The 24,692-nt window shown below is 42.9% G+C and overlaps 1 protein-coding gene across 2 annotated transcripts in view; it reads right to left on the reverse strand.

The window, feature by feature from the left end:
• mtus2b (microtubule associated tumor suppressor candidate 2b) overlaps positions 1-24,678 on the reverse strand; it is a 73,493-nt gene extending 48,815 nt beyond the window's left edge. Inside the window, exon 1 of one of the 2 annotated variants that reach the window (XM_064301804.1) lies at positions 24,052-24,678. The gene's annotated coding sequence lies outside the window, so the exon portion shown is untranslated. Of the gene's footprint in view, positions 1-15,192; positions 15,310-24,051 lie in introns of those variants that run through there. The other variant, XM_064301803.1, reaches the window with a different exon arrangement.
• Positions 24,679-24,692: the final 14 nt, after the last annotated feature.

Genomic DNA, 24,692 nt, shown 5'->3' on the forward strand with positions numbered 1-24,692 from the left:
CGTACGTACCATTGTGGAAAATAAATGATTTCATAACATACAATAGAAACTAGATGCTAATGGTAGCACCTCAAACGCTTCACATAAACGGCTGTTAGAATGAATGAACTACATCTCCACTGTGAGCAGCAGCCAGGTATTACAATCTAAAATAAACATACAGAAGGCTTTTGTTTTGAACTGAATCCTTTCTTCTAATCCCAGGGAACTGCAGAAGCATAACCACAACCAAATTTTGCAACACAATCAGACAGTTGCAGAGGATTTATATGCAGTCACAGGCAGTATTTTGTGCTCACAGGAATTAAACACTGTAGTCCTGCCTGTGCAGAGCATTCTGTCAGCACTGAGTAGGACAACTGGCTAACAGGAACTGCGATTCACCTGCTCTGTGAGATGCAAATTACTTTCTGACACACACAGACGACAGAATCTGTGTGAGCCAGTCTCAAACACGGGTCACTTCAGTCTGCTGCCCTTTTATGGCATCAGATAATCATTAAAACTATCACAATTCTGACATTTTAAAGTTAGAATGTCTTCGTTCAGTCATGAACCCTCACGTCAGACCACAGGGCTTGCTGAGTGATATTTACTTGTGAAGCGAAAGGGGGAAAAAGCAAAGAGCCTCTTCGTTGTATGCAGTCCTTGCGCCCACACCGGTGCCAGGGATTCGGTGTACGGTACGCTAAACATGACCGGTCAGACAGCCCGCAGAGTGGGCTTGATTTCCCCTGACAGGCTCCAGTGGCGGTGGACTCAGCCCCCGTCAGCCTTACGAACTCTCCGCTGACCTCCGGGGACATGCCGCCAGTTAGCCTGGTTCCCTCTTAGCCAGAGTGTGACAGGGCGGTTGATTAGGACCAGCCCCCGCGGTTTAAAAACCACCGCATGGGCCCGCTCGGGCTAATCCCGAAAACACCAATACTCCTGGCTTCTATTTGCTTTGGAGACATGGGGAGAGGATGACAGGGTAGATAGGAGGACAAGGAACCCAACTTTTAGATTTTTTTTTCTTATCAGACAGACCTAATCACGAGATTAGACCCTAATATGCAGCTGAGCATGAAGAGGTATTTGGTTTAAATAGACCATAGGTGGGCTTCATGACCAAACTGTCCTCAATCTTGTTCCTGGTGCACTGCAGGGGTTTTGCTGGTTGTCATTGCTACTCAGCATCTAATCAATCTATGTAAGCATCACTGACTCACTTCACATTATGTTTTGCGTCTGAAATACTCATTCAAAGGTGATTCTAACAAAAAACCTTCAGTCCAGGATCAGTCCCCTGATCTACACTGGCCCATCAAGGGTCAAGACAGATCCTCAAGATTTAGTGGCCATTTTGTATGGTGGTTTATTTTCGGAAGTATTCAAGAATGAACAACGCATCCCATCTAATTTGTTGTGAAATGATCTGCAGCACAGAAATTGTTTTATGTCATCTGCAATGTTCTTCTTTTTTATGACCAAATGCTTATATGCATAATTGAGAGCTCTTGTTGATTTCTGCACTGTAATTTTAACACGACTGTATACTGAAACAACTTTGCCACCATAATGAGAGTCTCAGTGACCATATCAGAACTGGTGCCTGTGAATGGACAGGCTTCACGGAGAGAGTTATATTTAGAGACTGGGTGGTAAAATAGAGGGGAGAGGAGATGTATGCTGAGGAGAACTGCTCTGCTATCTCAAAATATTCAGTCAGGGTGGGAGCATCGCAGATACCTTTTCAGCTCGCTGGGACAAATTAACCTTCCTGTCCAAAATATTATAGAGACTGAAAAAGAGGAAGCACTGGCCTCTTTATTTCATCCATCATCTTTATCTCTCTCTCTCTCTCTTTCGTGATTTTTCTCAGTTTCTCTCTACTCAGCCACCTTTTATCTGTGAGTTCAGACTTGTATTCATAGTAGATTGCCAGAGATAATAAAAAAAATAGATTATCTTTTCTAATTCACACAGAAAGCAGTGTGAAGTACTGGGTAGGAACTCTATCTGCAGGCAGTGAGTCTGTTTCCTCCATGGTGTGTTGCTGTGTTTACAACTAAGGTTCCACACCTCTGTTTTAATGGAAAAAAAATTGTTATTGTCTGATCTGTTCTCTGGTGCAGACCTAGTGCTTTTATTTTCAATGTTTTATCGCATATGATTCCTTCAGAATGGAGTTACATTTCATAATTTGATTTATGGCATAACAGGTGACTTTAGTGAGCAGTAAGTTTGGACTCACGGTCACTGAAACAGAACCATTTAAAATAAATAGTTCAGTACAGTTCTGACCGACGTTAACATCACTACACATCAATGTGATGCACTAGCATTTGCAGAAATTTTGGGATATGTGCCAATGCCAGTGCATTGTAATCAAGAGATCTGTTCTTCCAGCTTTCTTTTTTCTTTCTTACCCCACACAATGGTTTCCTTCACATATGTTTGAAGAACTACGTTTTTTCCTGCTAAAAATCAAATGCTTAATAAATAAACATTACTAATCATCTAATTCATGACATGTTATCGATGCTGCCCCACATCCTGAACCCAGGGAGGCCCCTGGTGCAGGCTTGATTTTGCTTGTTCTACTGAGTGAGCAAGAGTTTGAAAATTGCGCAGTTCCACAGAGGGAGGGAAACTGCAGAGTCAGCCCTGTTCCAAAGAACAAATGATCATTGCTGGCTGACTCTGTGAAATAGAAAACTAAGAGTTCTCATTTAGGAGATGTTGCTCAACACTTTTGAGAAAAAAAAAAGAAAATAGAGAAACAACATCTTCCTCTCTTTCGAGTCCAAGGTTCTGGCAGCCATCTAAAGGTCTGTGCTGTGATGAGACGGCGGAATTCTCAGGCAAGGGCAACAGTTTCCTGATTGGCTGTTTACCGTCTCGCACCGGCAACGACTCAACAGTCTGACGGTTTTCAAAACTCTCGACTGCTGTCCTTAAATTTTCCATCAACACCCCCCACTGCTTCGACAGAACGGAGCTGGAGAGCCGAACACATCACGCTCGGCCATAATTTGGCAAAACACAAAGTTAATTACGCTACCTTCTCCAGCTGTCAGGAGCCGGGAGCTGCTGAACCACAATTATTCACTCTGACAGGTGGCCAATCACGGGTCACGGATCTGTTCGGGGGCGTAACTAATAGACAGTAACAGGACCTGTCAGTCATGTACAACATTCCACAGGCCTTCTGTGCTAATACTTGAGAGAATTTTTTTAATTAATTAATACACCTAATTAGATGCCCGAAAGAGTTCTGTCTATACAATTAACAAACAGGTTGCTGGCAAAGACTGGTCACTTGTAAAGTGGCAATCTCCAATTAGACTGCTAAAAATAACCTCTAAATATCTTGGGTGACTGTAATGCATTTAATTTGTAGTGATGTTCTGTTGATGATACTATTAACTTGAGGAGTAGGGAAGCATGTTCCCAACACTCTTATTTAGCTATCCTGCAGGATAATAAAAGGCAGCTAAATTAGTATTTATTTTTTCATTTGATAACAAAATGAGAATTGTTAACAACAACAGCCTCCGAAAAACTGTCAATGAACAATAACACTATAAATTACATTTAATGCAATTATGGTCCTTTTCTCGAACTCATTTCCATTTTCAAAGAAGCATGACATAATGCATCATGAGGCATCATCCTGAACGTGATAATTTATGATACCCAAAACTGAAAATTGATCCCTGCACTGCCATCTCGAAATTCTGATAAGTGCACACTGAACTCAAGGCACAAAACTTGAAATATATTGGTTATCTGTAATTACCTACCACAATCTGTATATAGTGCATATCTCAGATTTTTGCATTCGACCAGAAAAGCACTCCAAAAGGAGGTTAATACACAACAGCTAAACTAGGTCAAGAGAAAATTATGCAACTGCACAAGTGGTGTCAGAAAGCCTATTGGTGGCTCTGACGACAGTAGGGCAAATTGTTAACCTGCTTGGGCAATTTCAACTTGGCACCGTTGTTTACCTTCTTTAAAAAAAACGGAACCTAAGATTGTTCATTATAACGTTACACAGACGTATAGTTTCTAACTGTTGTCTTACATCCAATTTCTGCCTGTGGATTTTACATTTTCAGGAAGAATCCAATAGACCTTTAAAAGTGAAGTCCAAGGAAAGGATTTATCTGGACACAAATGGCACACACATCAGCAAAATCGGCCTGACTAGCCTGATTTGCAAATCCTAGGCACAATACATTCGCCCAAATCCTTCGCTGTCCTGTAGTAACATGCTTTTAAATGCCATCTCTCCCAATTCCCTACGCTCCTCAAATGCTCATCTCATATTCACAAGAGAACTAACAAGCTGACCTACTTCCAGACACAGCTTCCTGGTTTCAGTTAAAATGCACAGCGGTACAGCAGTCCCCATCAGCGCAATAACTTTTCCCTCCATTTTACCGTATACTTTGCCTGACCTTCTCCTTTAATTACAACATTTTTCATAATAATCAAAATACAACATGCAACAATATCTAATTATAACTATATGTTTTTAAGATTTCAATGACCATTCTTGAAGATAAGGTCATTGGTTTGCAATGTCAGGAAACCCATCTGTATTTTTTTATTCTTTCAACTTTTCTGTATTAGCATGATCTGAGAGACCTCGACAGTGAAATCCTCTGATAAATGGATACAACTGAAAATTAGGTGTCAGGTGAGAACTAGTTCACAGAACTGCTTGGTTCATTGTTCACCAAATCAGTGGTCAAAAATCATGGTATACTGATGTTATCGACTACTGTCTGTCATTTCAGATAAGAACGTAAAGGCTAATTTATGCTTCGGAGACAAAGTGTCGTACAACAAAGTGTCGGCCGACAGAACTTTGTTGTACGACGTTTCGCATTTATAGTTCAGCGACAGTGCGGGTTGTTACTATAGCAACCAGACGCCAAGCCCAGCAGAGGTTTGTTTACATTCTGAGAAAAATGGCAGCGCCACTAACGTTTCTTTGTTGTTTCATGGTCTCGGTAGTCGGCCCTTGATGTAGAATCGTATATGTGAGGATATTTCCTCACCTCTTCGGTCAGCTTCTCCTCAAACCCGTCCATTTTGCTAGCTAGCTAGCTATGCAAAACCATCTTCATTCATAAAAACAAGTACGTAGTACACTAGCAACGTCGACATGGCAACCTTTTTGCCTTCGTTTCAGCCATCCAATCACAGCTGTAACACTTATAACAGCGTCTGCAACCTTACAAAATCAGCAGGTACGCAACATCCGTTGCCGACCCTCTAAAAGTGTCAGCTTGACCTCAAAACTGTCGAAGTTGCATCATTTTTTTCCCTCGACATGTCCTACGACACTTTGTCTCCGAAGCATAAATTAGCCTTAAGAGCGTCTGCAAAAAGACTGTGATGAAATTATATGGCGATAGTTGGCACAATGAAACACGTCTTTGAAGGTGGAGAAAGAAGCTCTACCCAAACGCTCCATTACCGACCTCACCCATTTCCGCATCTACAGTGCAGCGCATAGAAAAATCAATAGCGCTACTTAGAGGAGAACATTTGGGAGCCCTCTCCTTGAACGTGGATTGTGTTTGATCCCTATGCGCCATTGGCTACACAATCTCAGATGAGTACAAAGAGACAGAGGAGGGAAAGGAGAGATTAGAAGAGAGCGAGAGAGAGGTGATGATGTTCCATTTCTTTCAGACAGACCCCTTTTCTCTTTTCCTTCTGATATTTTTGACAAAATTAATTAGCGCCAGTGAGCAAGAAGTGTCTGTGGATCTGCAGCCTGAGAGTGCAATTTGGATCTATCAGAGAATTTCTCCTGAGCCTGCATCTCTCCACTTCAGAGAGTGAAAACAGGAAAGAGAATGAGACGGGCGATACGTTTTTCTCACTTAGAGTGTTTGTCTTTCATTTTTCCTTTTCCTCAGAGGGAAAACTGGGCTTTTATTAAACACAATTCTGAACCCCCCACAACTTCTCTCACATTACATCCATTAATTATTCTTCAATAACGGTCTTTTACCTGTATTTTTGTCTGCAAATTATTTGCCAACTAAAGAACCAGCATTTTGTTTGCGGTCAGTAGCTAAAAGAAATCATTTGCATTTGATGTTAGATGCTGTGTGTGGTACTGTACTACCAGGCAAGTATCAATGACCATTTTACCTGAGGCTGTACAATGGATGTTGTGGTAACACTTTACTCAAAACCATGGACATGAGGGTCATGCACATGACCGCTGTCACAACAGCTTATGTCAAATGACATCAAATTCTCATACTTTTATCAGTAAATCTTATGACAGTAAAAACTGTTTTAACATTTACACATATGTAATGGTAGATATTAATGAAATATATATATTTTTCCCCCCAGTGAATCCATGATATTCATGCCATTTTGTTCTGCAGGTTCATCGAAATGATGTATCATTCTTTTTTTTTTTTATATATACATTTTTATCAAGCTTCATTTTCAAACTACTAAAGCATTACCACTACTAAAACATGCATGACTCACAGGGCTAAACGAGTGGTACTACATTTGAGTGTTTCTTTTTTTTTAAATGACAGGAATGCACTTCTCTCAACTTCAGACACGTGCACACACTCACACTGCTTCCTGGTTCTGCAAAGTTTCATGCTGCTAATTAGAAGCGTAAACCACCGAACACGGTAATCCTTTATTTTAAATTCAAGCTTGCGGGGGTTGTGTGCGAAAGAATGCATTATTTATCGCACAATAAGAAATATGTTGTTATCAAGCAAAACTATAATTAAGTAATTACACTCAGGGAACACTGTAATGCTGCTGAAAATTAGTGTGCATTGTTATGCATTGCTGCACACGCAGAAAATATTGTCCACAGTTATCAATTAATGGTGTGTCTTGGTTGACAAAAGCTCAAGCTTTAACAACCGCACGCTTGCCCGTTAAAGAAAATGTAATTAATCACTCCTCAGAGAATTTTAATGGTTTTTTTTTTTTTGCTACTAATGTCAAGATGTATGTTAACCAATTTTTTTTTATTTCACAGCTCAAAGATAATAAAGCAAGCTGCTTAGTCTGCAATGCTAGCCATTTCAAATCTCATGCAATGCAAACTGTTCACACTGTGTTCATTTATTTTGTCCTACAAGCAAACACACAGTGGCCCACAAACACCCTGTCTGCCACAGGTTGCAGACACTCAGATTCAAATTTCGAAGTTGGCTCGAAATCGAAATTCTCAAAATCGATTGCCGTTTCTCTCGAAACCGGTGATTTTCTCGAAGTCTGAGGCTGGGTGGGGAGGAGCAACTTCCTTTCTCTGTGAGCTGATTGGCTGCAGCTGGTTTGATTGGGCTCACCTGTGGGTGATCAGCCACAAACCTTAAAAGTCTGGCTTTCTGGCTGCTCTGTTGGCTCAGAGTAGCCTTGCTTGTTGGAGGTTCAATAGAGGCAGCTGCTGCTGTTCTCAGTCTGGTAACTTGGTATGGGTATAGATTGACAGGTAAAAAGAGGAAACTAAGAAAATGTCAAGTTTATAAAGACAAAAAGTTCAAGTGTAGATGAAAGCAAAAAGAGAAAACCAAGGTGATGCAGGTTGCTTTATTTTTGAGAATATTGTCAGTTTTGACATGTTTGTCTTTTAGAATCCCCTTTCAAGTGGCAGCATAGTTTTATTTTAGTCCCCTGTAGGGCAACGGAAACATTATAAATGGTGTATTCTCTGTATCCCAAGGGGAATGTAACACCAGCAGAGTACAGATAAGTGGAAAATGATGGCTGGATCTCACTAGAATCAGGCCCTTAATCCAATGTGTAGCAGAAAGCAGAACAGAAGCGAGACCAAGCCTCATGCTTTGATCCGAACGGACAGAAGCGTGCCCGATTTAGTGGTCCATTTCCCATCCTCCCTCTGCTGCAGTCTAGTTCAAAGCTGTTCTGGCTCTGCTCAAGTGCTGCTTTTCATCAACTACTGGTCTCCTGAAGGGGTGGAGGGGGGAGGACTGAAAACCCCCCAAAAAAAATAATCCCATCTGCCCCTGTGTGATGAGATTGAGCTGCAGTAATTCATGTTATCACTATTGTATTTTAATGACTTTCAGAGTTTCTCCATATTTGGCTTGTTTTTAATAAACAAATGTGGGTAAGGACACCATTGTACAAACCGAACATCTACTAATGAGAGAATATTCAGACTAAAGCAATTTCATTCAACAGTGGTATTTTTTCCCACCCATCAAAAGGCAGTGCATTTAAACTGTAGATTACCCACTTCAAAATGTTTTTGGAGTGTTTACAAGCTGTTTTCCAGTCTAGGGAAAGACTCCAGGCCATTCTGGTTAAAATTCTGACTTGTTAACTTGCCGCATCCATTTAAATTGGACCCTACCGATAACTCCAGCACACCATTTTATTTTTTATTCTTTTAATCATTCATAAAGCAGCGATTCCTAAGAATGTGATGTCACTGAAGGTGCTCATTTGTGAGGAATGTGTAGATCAGTAGTCTCCAACCCTGGTGCTGGAGAGCTACAGGGTCTTTCATAGTGAATCTGCACTTCATGAATCAATTAGAGCAGTTGATTACACAGTTAACTCAACTCACCTGGTGTCGTGGGTCTCAATTGGGTGCTGATTTTAAGGTGAAAACAAAAACCAGTAGACCCTGTAGCTCTCCAGGACCAGGGTTGGAGACCACTGGTCTAGATGCTAAAGTTGCTTGTTCTGAGTGGTGTCAATCTGCTCCAGGAAGTGAGGCTTCAACAAGCCCACAGATGCAGTACAGAGGACGGTGGAGTTCTGGCATAACTGGTTCAGTAGATGCTGGTCAAGATTTAGCTTCCTAGCTGAAGTCTTTGTGACATCATAACCGAGCTGAGTTGTCTCTTCAGAGTGAGGGCGGTTATACCCTTATGACTATGCACTGGTCTTCATGCACTGCTCAACTCTTTCACGCATACACTGTACACGATATATGCATGCAGATACACATGTAGGCCACACACTTGCACACAAGCATCCGTATACCTGTGTGCGCACACACCTGCTGATGCATGGATAATGCACGCAGATATGTGCACCAAGGAACTGGAATTTTCAGGGCTCTACAAAGCAGTCTCTGAAGGAAGCTGTTCATGCTGCAGAATGTATAGCCGCGTTTCCACCGCAGGAACTATACCCCGGAACTAGGAACCTTTTGAGGAACTCAGTGCGTTTCCACCGCAGGAACTAGGGTCTAAATTTAGTTCTGGGGGCTTTGTTTTACCCCCCAAAACGTTCCTGCTCGGGGGGTAGTACTTTCCGAAAGTACAGGAACCTTTTGGGTGGAGCTTGCAGCGCTGAACATTTCTGATTGGTCGAGTACTCGCAGCATTTGTGTTGTATTTATTTTCCGCCATTACCCGCCATGTTTGAAAATATTATGCAGCGGCAAACCAATTTATTTTCATAATAACTTCAAATCAAACTTGTACGTTATGCGGCGCAGTAGCCTAGTTTTGGTTATAGCCGGTCAACGTCTTGGAATTATAACGTGTGCTCTTCTGTTCTTTTCTTGCTTTAGTATTCGTTTTATAAAATGCTAAGCATTCGTGCTGGTACAGCATATTACATAGGCTACCAAAACATTCAAACGGATTAATTCGGTTGCTGAATATTTTCTTCCGGATTTTCTTTGTTAGCCTGTTGTAATTGACTCAAAACGTTTGATACAGTTATGTGAGGTATGCGGTAGTTCTGCATAATTAACATTGGTGATACAGTACAAGCAAACTGGAAATCACCATCCGCACTTTAGGTAAAATAACAGGTTAATTCTAGTAATCTTCCCTTTAGCTTTTTCAGACTGCCGTAATTTACTCAATTTTACTGCCATTTTTCAATTCCACGAAAAGACCAGGTAGACTATGGACTAATTTATGGTGCATGCTTCGCATCTGGAGGGCACACTTCGCTGCTCGGCTAGCAGTAACTTCGAAGGAAAGCAAACGGTGGCTGTACCACTACTAATTTACATTTTCACGCAAGTCCGAGTTTTCGTTCTATTGTCATTTTGCCATTAGCCTATATGGAATTGACGACGAGAAAGTAATCAAACAGCAAATTGTTTACAACGTGTGCATGTTTTCTGCTGTTGTTGCCAGTTATACATATAAATGTGAATGCATTCTGTCGCTTCGGATGTCAAGACATGAAAGCGAATGTTCGCATAAAAACATAATGAATGTGTTTGAGAGGATATATGAAAATCAATAAATACAAAAGTAACCATATATAGTCATTGTTGGTAACCCGTTGTATAAGTGGAATAAACCCCTCCGGGCTGTCCCGGTTATTAGAAAATAATGTAGGCTACTTCGGTGGTAGTATGGGGTTACGGAAGAAATCATATGACAGACGGACCGACGACAACGTTGCTTTTTCATACGTCAGTGGGCTAATTTGCCTAATCTTCGCGGTACTTTAGACCCCGGTGGAAACGCAGACAACCATTGGCTGAAGGAACCTTTTAGTTCCTGGTAAAGTAGTTCCTGGGACTGAAAGTTCCGGGTAATTTTGGTGGAAACGCGGCTTATGAGTCAGAGCAGTCTGGACCAGCTCTAAGGCTCAGGCCAGATATTAATGCTTGAATGCACTGTGAGAACATTATGATTATACTTAGAACTCATTGTGCAATGATCCTCAGACACCTGGGTTTACGTGCCTCCCTAGAGTCTGGGGACTTTCACTTACCTGATGCACCCATTCAATCCTGAACCTAACTACAGGTAAAGGTCTGGTAAAAGGTTAGCTATTACTGTACAGTAATGGATATCTTGCATTTTGCATTTATGAGCTTTTACCTCAAATTACCTCAAGGCACTTTAGTGAAGTGGCAAGAAATGTTGCTCAACCACCAATGTGCATGGCAGCCATTTTGTGCCAGGACACACTCTATATGCTAGTTTAGCTGGGGGATGGAGGTGATATTGAGCAGAGAAGTGAGAGCTGTCAGCCTGTTTATCAGATCATCGCCTGCAGTGAAGTACCAGAGACTCTAGTGCTTCCTCAGCCCCTGCAGTGTCAGGTACAGACCAATCGATCGGTCTTCCACACCCGCATTCAGGGTGTACTGTCACTGCAGTCACCCAAAACATGTGTTAAAGAACTACAGGATTTCGCTCTTATGGTTGCAGTTTCCATAAGACACACGACTTACTGTATCTAAAAGGTAAATTCTACTAAACGATAAAAGAAAATGACCCTTTCTTTGAAAACACTGCAGCTTATTTCAGAGATTACCCTGTCTGTTCCCCAACCACACCACCATTTTAGTGAGAGGAGCCTCCCTCAGTCATGGCTAGCTGGATTTGGTCCTACGCCTGAACCACAGGTTGCCTGGAAATGGTGAAACCTGAGTGGGTACAGCAGACTGCCAGAGAGGCCTGAGTTCCAGTTGGGTAGTAAAATTAACACCAACAATCCCATTAATTTCTTCAGTACTGCTCTCCCATGGAGCTGGTGAAAATAACACCAACCCCATTCCCTCCAGAGCTGAACATAAAGCTTTATTTAACCATAACCAGGAGGTTGCATGACAAATATTTCTAAAGGGAGACCTGGCCACCCTAAAATACTGTAAAAAGTTTGAGTTAGAACTTTTCTGTAGGTCACAACAGCTCCCTACATTCAAAAACAATGACATTTCACAGCACTCCAAACAATCAAGTCCCTGAATCAAGAGTGAACAGCTCGGGAAGATTAAAAGCACTGCAATCAGTGAAAAGATCAGTGATGAGAAGGCAGTTTATCAGGCATTCATTGATAAATGAGTGCAGTTTCCTAAAATAATCAGGGACCAGCCCAGCATTCACTGAACACAGCAGTGGCGCAGCTAAATGGAGCCTGATCTACATTTACCAGCATAAGGCTCCTCCAAGCCCACAGTTTATACCCAGAGACAGAATGTAGAACTACAAACACTCAAACGCTGGCATAGAAAAACATTCCACACTGCAAAGGACTGATTTTCTTTTTTTCTCCCTTTTCGTTTGAACTCTGCTGCTTGGTGTTTTTTTTTAAAGTACATTCATGTTCTTTTGGAGTCTGTGCACTAATGTTCTTTTGGAGTGCATGAGCACATTCTTTTTGAACGGTTCATTTAATATACCCAGTGAGGTTTTTAAGCCCATATGGGTAGTTCACCACCCCTACATACTTTTCTTTTTAAATATACGCTTGTTATTGCACAGCTTATGTTTGTATGAATACAACAAAGTGATTTAAATCTCTCTGATTTCTGTTTGTGACGATCCCTTGGGCCCCTTAATGAAAGCTCCCAGAGACACTGAAAGCATCCAGAAGTCGACCACAACAGATACCGTATGAAAGTTTGTAGTCGCACAGGAAATGCTGAGAGACAGGAGACAGGGGGAGAAACGGAGCAAACGATAGTGACAGAACAGTTTGCTTGTTAACTCACAACCGATTCCTCCTACTGTGGGGATGTGGGCTACATCTGTTTATCCCGCTAAGCCTCTGGGTTTAATGTAACTGCCACACTGACACCCAGTATAAATCCAGCAGTCTCCAAAGCCTCAGAAATGCAGTTATAGAAAAGGTATAATCCCTCATAGTCTCTTGCGCCTTCTGGGCTCTCACAGGTATGAATGCAGTCACATTCTATTACACTCAAGGGTTAGTTCTATACATGTCTGTTGTAGTCATGTGACTACATCCACCCCTACCCACTGGGAGTGCCCCAGCTCTGCAGTCGCCTCCCAGATGACACTCAGGCTGTAATACTTCTTGGGAGGCAAAAGCATCCGTCAAAGCTTACTTTGGTTTGGGGAGGTCTACATGGCCTGTTTGAAGTAAGTCAGGCCTCTGTGTTTACCTGGTCACTGCAATCTATTTCCCTTTGTGGGGGGGAAAACTCTACGGCAGGGACACTTAAATCTGGCCATCGGGGCCAGTTGCTGCTGGTTTTCATTCCTCAGCCTCTATTCAGGGACCAGTTTGAACCTGATGCACCCAGTGAGTTTAATCTTGGGACAATCAGTGACATTGGACTATGGACTACCACACAAGAGAACTATCAGTTCTAATGACCTTGAGGGCAAGGTTCGGTTTCCCTGATCTACATGGCAGAGAGCCCCGAAGACCATTAAAATTCAAAGTAAATATTACAGTATTTTCTGGGGACAAAACCTGCTTAGTCACCGCTTTAGAAAAGTAAAATGTAAATGATGAGACTGCCGCTGGGGGCTGCTGCTGTCTTGTGGGCTGTGAAATTGCTTATCGGTGACTGATTAAGAAAACCGAACTGCTCTGGTTCTCACTCCTGCGAAAGGAAAGATCAGATCGGTAACGGCTGTGAAGGGGAAGCTCAGAGGTTTGCCAGCAGGGTAACTTATTCCTTAAAATGCCTAATCCTTTCTAGTCCCAAATGATGACCACCAGAACTGCTCACGGGTATCACAAAGAAATGGAATCTGTTCCTGAGTGAACAAAGCCAATTGAAACAAGAAATATAACCCATAAATGTATCATCTGGTTGCAGGAACCAGCTACTTTTGAGACTCATATGAGACTTAGGCAGCTTACTGTGCTTATAATATGTTATTTAAAATGGAACCAGATCAAATTGCATTAAAATTGACCATGTTCATCTAAATCTCAAATGGCAGTAATTTCCAATCCCACTGAATCTAGGTGAGTTGGGTGGGCTAGTCCACCTTGACATGCGGGGGGATGCTGGGATGCTGAAGGGAGGGGTCTGGTGCAAACAGATATGAGATGAGTTTATCCCTCAGCCACAATTCCCCCTGTCTTTCCTTCTCCTCTGGGAACTCTTAGAGGTTAAACCTAACCAGAGGTTAAAGGTCACAAGACTATTCTTGGCAGGTGGAATGTCCTTGCCTTCAATGAATGTGTCAAATTTCTGTGAAAACGTTAATTTATCATGCAGTAATTTTAAGTGCTACATCATGCATTTGACAACTCTGACTGGGATTTTAAAAAAGCATTCATGACGATTTACTGTAGAAACCTCCATGTACTTTTGCCTCCATGCTGAGCATCAAGTGAGAATGGGTGGAATCAGGTATGTGCTAAACTGCACTCTGACCCATGAGTGCAGTACAAAGACTAGCCAGCAGGGGGTACTGAGTGCATCTGTCCCCTAACAAAGCATGGCATCATAGACTGAGACAGTGAGGGGAAGGTATAAAGTCATGTGACTGAGGACAAGAAAATACTACTGTAGCTGCAGAGGTGATGCGTAGGTTATATTATAAGAAGCATCATTATCAATTGTCCTGTAAATGCACCTTGCGAACCCCCTCCAATCACGGGATTGAAAAATCAATAAGACGTCCCAACAGGCATGATATCATGGTGCAGAGCAATGGGATTTACTCTCTCTGGTGAAGAGCAGCCAGATCATGCTGCATTTGTTTTTTCTTAAAAAATAAGCATATTGATCTGGACTGCAACAGTAAAGTGATTTCCTATCATGCAATCTACTGAAATCGCCCCTCTATATGCATAATTAACACCACATCTCCACTGCATTACACAGAAGTCAAAGCTGAACTGGGAGAGTCCACATCTTTGGATGATGGTCCAAGGCGAGCATGGCCCCCAAAACAAAGCAGTTTTTTCTTTTAAAGAAGAAATTAATGAAATGCCCAGTTCTCGCACTTCCCTGAAATGGAGGGACTTCCTCTTGCTGTCCCAATTGGTGCAGAGAACGCCATGCCATCCTAGGCTAAAACGGTGTGTAAATTGTGAGCGCGTTGCCCTGGCTAACATGCTGTATAAACTGCAGTTGGTGCCTAGTCAGCAACAGACAAGGGAGGCTGAGAAACCAGTTTTTTTTGTTTTTTTTTTTTAATTCAAAAGAAAATCCATCTTTCACAATCAAATTTGAATGCAACCAATCTTTGTGGACCTTGCCGTGTTTTCAATTAGACCAAAGAGATTTAAAAAGCAAATCTGCTGGTGAGTGATTCTCATTCTTAATTAGCTTGATAATCACAGAAAATGAGCAAAAACACTGGGAACAATTCATCTGTTTTTTAAGGATCCTCTGCTCTTTAAGGATCCTCTGCCTCTCTTGCGTGTGACACCCATGCACAGCCTGGATATAAAAATGAAGCAAAAAGTCCCTGCTTCTGCACAGAAATGCAGCACAGTGCAGTATCGCACAGCGAGAAACACGCTTACCCAGCCAGCAGTGTCAGGGCTGCCACAGCGACGCTGTCATTTCCTTCCCCTTTGTTTCTATGGCGATCTTTCTGCCTCATTCAACCTGCTCCCGCTGCTGAGAAGCAGTATTTCAGCCTGTTCATGACAAGCCATAAATTCGGAGAATGAGAAACGAAGCCACGCCCCCCCCACCCCCCCACCCCCAAACCGGGCCTCTAACCAGACTTCCATGTCCCCGCCCCCTCCTTATCAGTTAACGAAGCGGCGCATGTGTGCGTGATCGCGTGTGTGCGTGCTCTCCAGTGAGTTCACCCCCATCCCCTCTGCCCCCCCCTGCTGACACACTGCAACACTGATAAGGCCTGCAATCACTGCACATCACAGTCCAGCTCTGGGCCCCCAAGCTGAGATCTTCATGAATAATTAAACTGGTCTGGCTGGCTCAGCCCGCTCATTGGCTGCTTTGTCTCAGATGGGACTCTGGGGTTAGTTCCCTTCCATACAGACGGTTACAGCAGCCAGTGCGCCATTCTCGGTCTCCTTCAAACAGACACACAAAACGTCCGTTAAGTTATTCAACCCCTTTCTGATCGAGCTCTCGTCTGTGTCCCTGTCGCACACGTACACATGTACAATGAATATAAATGCAGGTACTTGTACGGGTCACAAGTGCACTGCAAATCCATTTTACAGGCTCAGCCACCAAACAGAATTACTAATATACAGATGTGAATTACACCAATGGCAAGCTTGTTCTGAGCAGAGCAAAGTACAATTCTGCTTATTTGCATAGGATTCCAGGACTAAATGTGAATTTTCTAAAATTATAATTAACATTTCGGCTTGTGTGTGCCATACGTTGGTATGCCCATATGTAATTCTCATACCACCATACTAATGGTCTTTCAGTCTGCTTTCATATTGGACGTACTGAGTAGGATGTGATACATTTGGTGGTACATGGCATGGTTTTCACATTCTCAGATTTAGTCCTTTATCAAGTACTTTGTTTTCCTCAGTTGGAACAGCCTCCTGTATCGTCGTCTGATGAAACAATTATCCTTGATCTTTGAAATCAAGCCCTACGCTGTCTATAAAAATTTGCCCTTAAAGGACTTGCATGCAGAAGATGAGTAAGCATCTGTAGCTTTTGATGTGATGGTGTTCTCTCACCCAGAGCTTTGATGCCTGAAGCTTGCTAAACCAAGCGTGCCATCATTTACACATTTGCTAATTGGACGGCTCAAAATAGCGGCTGATTAGAAATCAGGTGACTTTTTGTTCTTTTTGTGCCTAATTGCCTGTCACTTGCACTGTGCTGTACCTGTAATTAGAGAAGAGGAGGAGGGTGCACAACGTGTGTGCGTGTCTGTGTGCGAGAGAGGTGATGGCTGGAGAATACCCATCCTAATCCAGACTCGCGGCTCTCCTAAAAATAGACCCGCGTGCAGCGTCGTGGTATTTTTACACTCAACGTTCTTCTATTCTGGAGCATCTCTTAACATTCTTTCCTCTTAGCTTATCTTCCGCATGCATGTTCAGATGCCACTTTTTTTTTTTTTTTTTTTTTTACCCTCCATTGTCCTCTGCAGTTATTTTCCACCTGAATGTAAAGGGTTAATTGGGCTGCTGTGTCTTGAGGGTGGGTGATTCTCAGCCAATAGCGCTGCAGTATTTACCTCACGCTGCTCCCGGTCTGTGATTGGCCAGACCTCAAGACCTGTAGTGTCAGAGCCCTGAGGGCTGTATCCAATTTCACACAGCTTCATCCTCTCCAGGAGCCGACAGGCGAGCGCGGTTTCGTTTCTGTGTCCGTACATCTCTCAGCCAGGGCAATGCGCAGAACTTACGTTTTGGCATTTTACTTTTGCCCAGATGGAATGTTCCGGGAGCAAATCGGACGCAGTACCGCATAAGACGGCTATCTCAGCAAGGGTTCTGAGGTTCTGACTGTTCGCACAGCTGTCTTGTATGAAGTCTAAAACAGTGTACCTCTGTGTACAAGGGCATTGTACAGCCACTTCCCAGCATGCACCACTGCAGGCGCAGGTCGGTAAGCTCATACTGTGCCAAAGCCACCCCTATCCTGGTGATGTCATTCCAGTCTGTTAGACACATCAGCACCCTCTGACGCCCAGCGGTGTCTGTTTTGAGCCATTTGAAAAGGCAAACTGCATCCTCCACTCAGCAGATACGAGCCTGTCCTCCACATGCGCGCGCACACACACACACACACTCACACACTCACACTTGCACATTCAAAATCAAACTTGCACGTCATGAGCCATCAATCCAAAATCCTCACCAGTTCTCTTCAGTTGTAGACCACAACTGGGAATACTGACACAAAATACCAGAACTAATGTATTTAATTTTGCATGCGGTACTTACACCGAGATAATATAAACATTTCCTCAAAACATGAGACTGTACATATAGTACATTCTAACAGGATGACTTTACCAAGACAAGCCCATGGTGTTTCAATCCATTCAGATTTAGGATCACCACCCTAAGCCCGTGTGGATGGTCGGTAACAATGGCGTGAGTTCAGAAAAATGCTGGTGTGGCAGGTTTCTGCTGTCTGATTTGTTGCTCCTGATTTGAAGAGTGACATTCAGCCCTTCAGGACGGTCCTGTCTCTCTCCACCAAGGCACAAAGCTTATACCAAACCGTTCCATTCCCGCATACACACACCTGCTGGTGTCAAAAGCAGGTGTGTGAGGAGCTGAAGGAAAGGCTACCTTGTAAGAAGCATTGAGGTCTTAACCCTGTGGAAGCAGTTGTCCCTTGAAAAAACATGCAACTTCCCAATACTACTGAAGGTTATTCAAGTATATGTACCCCCTATCCCAGATGTTTTTAATTCATTCTGTCCAGCTTTGTCACAGCTCCTGTAATATTTCAGCGTGATCAATTCTGATTCAGTGCTAAGCATTTTGAATCTTATGCACGGATTGTACAATAGAAGTTTGAGTGCAGTTTTGCAACAGTGTTTTTCATACAGCTGCTCACCCACACGCTCTCCTGCACCCCAGCTGCTCTGGGTATAAGCTTCACACCTGGACAGCCTGAATCCTGCTTTGAACTGACACAGAAATGCCACCATTTAAATATGGAGGCAGTGTGGAGAATGCAGAGAGTGTACATCCCCTCCCCTCCCCCTCAATATACCGCACATGGAGGTGTAGGCCACATACAGCCAAGCTTAATTTTGATGGTCAAATGCATAATGACTCCCAAGGCTGAATATTCGAACAATCTGATCTCCCACCCCAAGCGTTGTGTGAAATCCTTGTTCTGCATAAATTACTCACTGCAAATGGATTGGCATCCAATCGCACCTTCCAGCAGGAAGATGAATAATGTACATGATTTATGCACTGGCTCTCCTTCATACATGCTGATGAAGGAATAAAACGCTGCCTTCAATATTTACTCATTTACACAAATCTGAAGACTGGTCCCTGTAATCAATTGATGCCATGGTTGAATTGTTGTAATTTGATAGTTGATATGATCCCTATTAGGCAGCAAGCGCACAACTGTAAATCAAACACCAGGCTTGGATGTTGCACACATTACAAACTGCCAACATGTTCTAGCAAATGAGCTTTCCTCAGGGTTTTTACCTTGGATGTTCGAGAAGAGCTTCTTCATATTTGTCCCCTTATCTAAACCTTCCAACACCAGATTAATCTGCTTCTCTCCTACAGTATTTTAAATGATGAGAAATTAGCCTCTTAAAAGAACTGAACTGACACAGCCACAGGCATTTCAGGTGACGGCAGGTTGAGGGGGAAACCTGCAGCCTATGTGTGCCACTCTGTGTCTGAGCTGCTTTTAGAGTCTCCCTATCTGTACCACTCTACAAATCTCACTCAGCTGATCCAATGTGATGGATCACTGTGACTGCCAGTAATTGGAAGGAAAAGGTTTTGTTGCACGATGAGGTGTTGAGAATGAATGTCAGTAGACGAGAGAGCCAGGGATGTTGGGACTGCCCAGAATCAAACTAATGTAAGGAAACCGGATGGCCCCCACTTCAATTTGGACTATGCAATTTGGACTAATGTCAGTAACATTTTTCAAAATAATTATGGGTGATTTGTATTTTCAGTGAGCTGAACAGGAGGTTTGGGGGGAAAAAAAAAAGCCGGAGTGCAAATGGCCTTTCCGGTACAAACAACAAATCAGACAGAATTTGTTGCTGATGGGAGTCATTTACACACAATTCAATCGTTGTTTTTGTCTCCCAGCTCCACATTCAGTGTAATTTTTCAAAATGTGCTTTACATTTTACCAGATGTTTTGGAGGGGTCAGTGTGCATCTGTTTGTCTCGGCTACTACTCCGCGTTTTCAGATAAGCGTATCTCTGCTTAATTCTGTTTCAGCTGTCAGAGAACATGGTTGTGTGTTAGTTGAACACAGTTGTATGTAGTTTGTGGTACTGTTTCAAATAGCCCTGTATTGTCTTGTTCATTTTGAGTAGTTTCACCTGGTGCTACTTAAGCACTGCGTGCTAACCCAGTGGTTTATTCAGTGTGCATCTGATTGTCATCGGCTACTACTCCGCGTTTTCAGAAGCGTATCTCTGGTTCATTTTGTTTTAGCTTCATCACGGAGCTTCTCCACCCTAGCTCCCCAGTGGTGGAACGTCGCTCTCCGAACCTCCCCCTCACTACCCATCTTCCGCCGTGGCCTGAAGACTCATCTCTTCAGACTATACCTAGACTAACCACCACCACGCTGTATATTTCACTCAATCTTTTTTTTACATGACACTTCTTACATGTTGGATAAAAGCGTCTGCCAAATAAATGTAATGTACTGTCTTTGCCAAGACAAAGTCTCTTGACTTCCTGGCTCTCACAGAAACCTGGATCACTCTTGATAACACCGCCACTCCAGCTGCACTGTCTGCGGGGATACTCCTTCTCGCACACCCCCAGGGCCTCTGGCCGAGGCGGGGGCACTGGTTTGCTCATTTCCCTGTCCTGTAACTAACTCCCTATGAAAGGTCAAGATAATGAAGCTAAACCCAATGTGCAAATTATGAACTTCCCAATCAGAAACTAAAGGATTAAATTGCCAAAAACTGATATTGCTGTAGTGTCATACTTAACCAAATGTATTTCCATTGTACACAATTTGAAGCAGAAATAAGTGGACTTGTACCCCTTTGCTATGAAGGAAGTGATCTTCCATCACTGCCTCCTCTCTTGAGGAACCTGCATCCTACAGGAAGTAAAAACAGGAAGACCTGATCTGCTGAGTGCAGCAGTTGACCTAAAAACCTCCAGAGGCATTACCATGGGGCAATATGCACTTCTGTACTACAGATTAGCCTATTTTGTCACCCAAATGTGTCCCAACTGCTGTCTGTAATGTTTTGAGCCCAGACTCGGTACTGACCCCAACTGGACCGTAGGCTACCATGAAGATCTCACTAAAGTACAATGTGATGATAGTTGGGTTAATTCTGGAAATGGGTCTTCGTGAATAAAGATCAGGGCTTTGCCTGCTACACGTAATATCCATGACTAAGCCACTTGCATATTTTGTGTAAATGACTCATTTTAAATTCAAAGCATAACACCATGAGGAACCTTCGTTCTGCTTTCCTCTTATTGATGGCGCAGATCACAATGTTGTGACCTCTCTTGCAGTAAAATGGATCGGCGAGATGTGTGGTGCAGTCCATATCCCTCAGTGAAGTTGAGTTTGATCCTCAACCATGCTTTTTCTTCATTGTGGTCCAATCTCTTTTTAATCTAAAAGTCCTTAAATTATATATAAATGGTTAGAATATAGAAACTAATCTCTCAAAAGGCTAATGTTTGAGATCAAGATAATGAGAATATAAGGGTAATATCAGACAACAGCTACAAACTCACATTAAGACCTGAGAGACAGCCAATTCCATTCCACTTGGTAGCGGTTCAAAGCCTCAGGCTCCATCCTGTTGTCCCCACCCACAAAGCCTTTGCCAATCCGATGCCCTGAAAAGCCATAGTCTCCACCCACAAAGCATTGACCAATCTGGTGTCCTGAAACTTGTCCCAGCTCTTCCTCAGGCAAAATCTCCCATGTGCAGTGCAGCGCAGCACGAGTCTTCGGTGCCACTGTTCGATTGGACAATTGCAAGGCTAAAGGTGAAGTCCAAGGCTGAACCCACCTTTCAAGCTTGCAGGGCTTGCCTAACTGCCAGTTGGGACAGTGATGAAAGCAGCAGATTTAAATGTTTTTGGGGGAAGTAACGGAGCCCCATAAAGTGCTGCCTTGACAGCACATGCTCTACTCCATCTCTAGACGTCTGCAGAGAAGCTGGTTCAAGCACCCTCCCCCACCCCCCTCACCCCACTTCATTGGCTGGTAAATTACATTTTTTTATTTTTGATGCACTACCAGGGATTTTATTTTTTTGGCTTGATTCTCCACCTTCAGTGTGGAGGACTAACAGCTCAATGAGTGATTTGTCAAAACATCTGACCCACTCATCTATTGGCACAACAGAATGGTGGACCCCCTTGCTCTTCAAGGCAGTCAACCGAATGTGCTTCACAACAAAAGGTCAAGCGGGCCTTAATCCTGGCGTGCAGCGCAGCGGGGTTGGCCTTTGAGATGCGGCACTTGGGCTGATGCTAGCACCAAAACAAATAGTGCCGATTTACTAGAGGCGGAGCAAGTCCATTCAGGGCAAGCCCATTCAATATGCTTACGTAAAATAACTGTCCGTTATAAATTATGGTCACAGGCATTGCATCCAGTAGGGATTCCAGAGGTCCAGTTGAGCCTACTGGACGAATTTGCCGGTGGCCTCCTGTGTTTCTTATTCCATGCCCACTGAGTGTATCTCAAAATGCTGAAAATGGAGGCAGTACTATTGGCACAGGTCATTTTAAATCAATTGTTCATAGGACTCTTAGGACTCTGACGTGTCCTTGTTGGGAGGTTTTTTTTTTTCTTTGTTTTTTTCTTTTTGTAAGGGGTGTGTGGGGTGCATTAATTGGCTTTGTACAAGTGTTACATGCTTCTTTACTGCTGTGTGTGTGTCTGTCTCTTTGGTACTAAACTTTTTTGCTGCATTTTATGACTGCAGTTTTGGCCAGGTCTCCCTTAAAGGATTTAACCTGATAACATCCTGGTGAAATATAAAGGTTAAATGAATGAATAAAGCCTGGTGGCATAATTAAAACACCTTTTATGTTGGCCCATTTTCAGTTCTACTGATGGTACACCAGAGACTCGATGGTTCTTGTTGGACAAATTAATTTGCACGGGTCCACATTTACACGTTATGCTACGTAAATAGACTCCCTTGAGGCCAGTTTGCACTTATTAGAGTGTTACCAACATGCTAGGTTTGTAGCCTGTGGAATAATTTCAGCGGCTATTCATTTAAACCAACTATCTAATTTGATACTATATAGTTTAATGTAAACTGCTTTCACATTTAGGATGGTCTGTTGCTATACCATTCCATTCCTGTTATTTACATGTAATATCTAACTATGGTTCACTGCTCTTGCAAAGAATTGTGGGCACTCTCATTAAGTACAATTTATGGGGCTAAACTGAAGTGGCGGCCAGCTGATAAAATGGGGGCATGAGTGAAGCCTAAGTTACTCTGTACTTAAAGTGGCTGTCACGAAAATTGTACTTCTTGGTTCCTCGTTTGCTTAAAATAAATGCATCCAAGTAAACTGTCTTAGAAACTGAAATAAAGGAAGTGTAGAAATTAAACATGGTAGGACTCAGATTTTGGCTGAAATTAGACCAGGACAGGACCATGTTTTTCAGAAGCCTATATATGTGATCCGGAGATTGACGCAACGACGGTAGCCTTCTGTAGTTCGCTTGAACTAATTTCACCAATATTACCAAAACAATGACTGTTTTCCTAGTCGTGGTATAAAACCTACGTCGAACAGACAGGGTCGCTCCAAGCACGATGAATGACAGCGAATCACCGCGCTCGCTATTACACAACACCTACACACCCCGCAAGTGGCGCAACGAGATGGGAGCGTTTTTCCAACCATACTGAGAAGCCATGTGTACCCTGTAGCGAAAGGACTTGTACTGGCAGCTTGCGATGTCAAGGGTTGGAAGCGAGCGCGGCTGGTCTTACATGTGGCTTATATAGATGGCGGATATTAACTGAATTAAACTGCGTCGTATCACAAAAAGACTCCGTAGCTTATTTATCGATACAGAAATCTACATTACGAGTACAAACGCACGCATGTATATGCGCAAACACACGTCGTCAATATTCAACAGCTCATGCAAATAAAAAATAAAAATAATAAAAGACACGCTATATATTTTTATATAAATGGACAATAATGGCGCATAGGCTAGATATAAAACCGAGAGAACTCAAAACAGATTTTAAATAATTTGAGATATTCGACGGCAAATCCAGGAATTGGCTAATTTTTCTTTTCAAAGCACTGCGAGCAGAGACCATAACATGCCAAATCGCTAATAGAGAAACTAAATGACATTGTATTGGTAACCTTCCATTGAAATAATAAATTAAATGTAACGCGAAGTTCTGTTTAATTGTGGAGCGCTGCTAGTCGCCCCCCGTACAAGCATACCTGTTCTGAAACAAACAAAATGCACCATTGTACACGTCCTGACAACAAACAGAACGTGCGATTTTATTGACACCCATCCAATACCAGCTCCCTCAGAATCTAGTCATTCGCCAGATATGCGTAACGTATGCAAGTATAATCACGCCAGTGTGCTAGGGAATGTTTTTAGATGGCATCTCCATCCGTATACAGTCTAGCGACACAAAGAATCAAATCACCATTAACACCGTTATTCCGCATTATCTAATGTCAAGCGCGTATCTTACCTTGTTTATTAATTCCGCATTACAGTGTCGAGGCCGTGAGGGGGCGAAAGCTTGTACGTCTTATTTCCCACCTTGTACGCTGAAAGGTACCAAACGCTCCGCAGCATCACAAGGAAGGGGGAGGGGGTAGGGGCAAACAAACCCCTCGCACGGTACGGAAAGCGGTCGCCGTTCCTTTGCGCTTTGAGTCCGCTTGCTTTCAAGTTTAGGCCATTTTAAAATCAGGACTGCCCCCTATCGGCTGCTTCGTGGAACTCTACCTGTGTACAGGTAGCACAGGCGCACGTGGCCTCGCAGCCAGATCGTAAACACCCCAGAGAAAACGTTGTCGAGGCCTTTATTTCTGTATTACGGTCAGTTTTTAACCCCAATGCTACAACTGTTCAGTCACTCGGGATAAAAAGTAGTCCCGAACGACAAATCCCACTGTACAGACCGGCGGGACTAGGGGAATTCTCTTGTGACCGTAGTTTGCTGATCACATCGATGAGGTCAAACGATCAACTTAAATCGTGACTCAACCGAGACCCCCTTTTCGCAGTAATGAAAAATTGAAATGAAGTTTAACTGGTGTACTAGTGATCAGATATTTGTCAGTGTTATGCAGGCTATGTCCAGCATGGTGCTTGGACACATGGGTT

The sequence above is a fragment of the Anguilla rostrata genome, chromosome 12 (genome assembly GCF_018555375.3).
Source record: "Anguilla rostrata isolate EN2019 chromosome 12, ASM1855537v3, whole genome shotgun sequence".
Lineage (NCBI taxonomy): Eukaryota > Metazoa > Chordata > Actinopteri > Anguilliformes > Anguillidae > Anguilla > Anguilla rostrata.